The following is a 937-nucleotide window of genomic DNA, read 5'->3' as shown; positions in this document are numbered from 1 at the left end:
GCATCTCAGGGTTTTATGGGTCTTCACATAACTACAAAATTATGAATCAGATAACTACAAAATTTTAGATTTAACAGGCACCTCAAAGTAAATCTAGTCCAATTAACTTTCTAGGAAAAACTGTGGCTCAGAAACACTAAGTAATTTTTACCTGGTCACACAGCGCGCTGTCTTTAAACAGTAGGCAGGTAGAGGTTATTGGCCTCAGTATGCAACCACTCCAGGAAAGAGCCCAGAAGTTGCTTTTTAAAAATAAATGTTACTATCCACCTTTTTTCTGTTGTTGTTGCCGCTATTTGCCTTCTAAAAGTAGAATGAAAAACGTTAAAATGAGCTTTGTGTAGTGGCAGTATCGCAGCCAATGAAGTTTATCCAAGGAGTGATTATTGCTAATTGAAAAGCATAAAAATGAAATAAATTTTTGTGGAAGTAACCCTCTCTTTGACTAAAAACATCTAATTCATCATTTTACTTGAACTTGTACAACTTTTCAGGAATTAAATATCTTGTTGGAAATTATAACAATAAAACTGCTGTTCAAATAAAACAGTCACTTTGTTTATTTTGAAAATTCATTCCCTTTTCTCAAAGGCTTAAGGCAAAGATCAGACAGGCAAAGATCTTGTATTTTATTATTTTTAATGGGAAACGTTTTCATAAAAACTACAGCATGGGCCCTAATCTGAAAGATCTCTGAACCCTCTGAAACCTATTTTTGCCCCTATGGGTTCGTGTATGTATTTCTGGAGAGATCATGTAAACAAAGCAGGATAGCGTGGATACAAGGGTGATCTCTAGAGCCAAATTGGATCTGAATCCTGACCCTTCCACTTATTAGCTGTGCCTGTCACTTTCCCTGTTCCTTGTTTTCTCATCTATGAGGTGGGGACAAGAACAGTAACTACTTCACTGGGTTTTCACGAGGCAGAGATGAGTT

General features: G+C 36.4%; 1 non-coding gene across 1 annotated transcript; it reads left to right on the top strand.

Annotated features, from left to right (window-relative positions):
- The first annotated feature begins 332 nt into the window (after positions 1-332).
- On the top strand, positions 333-473 carry LOC134386651 (U4 spliceosomal RNA). Its single transcript, XR_010024483.1, has one exon. It is a non-coding gene; the product is annotated as a U4 spliceosomal RNA (small nuclear RNA).
- Positions 474-937: the final 464 nt, after the last annotated feature.

Source organism: Cynocephalus volans, chromosome 9 (assembly GCF_027409185.1).
Source record: "Cynocephalus volans isolate mCynVol1 chromosome 9, mCynVol1.pri, whole genome shotgun sequence".
In the NCBI taxonomy this organism is placed as follows: Eukaryota; Metazoa; Chordata; class Mammalia; order Dermoptera; family Cynocephalidae; genus Cynocephalus; species Cynocephalus volans.
The sequence above is the reverse complement of the archived record's forward strand: the minus strand, read 5'-3'. Positions and strand labels throughout refer to the sequence as shown.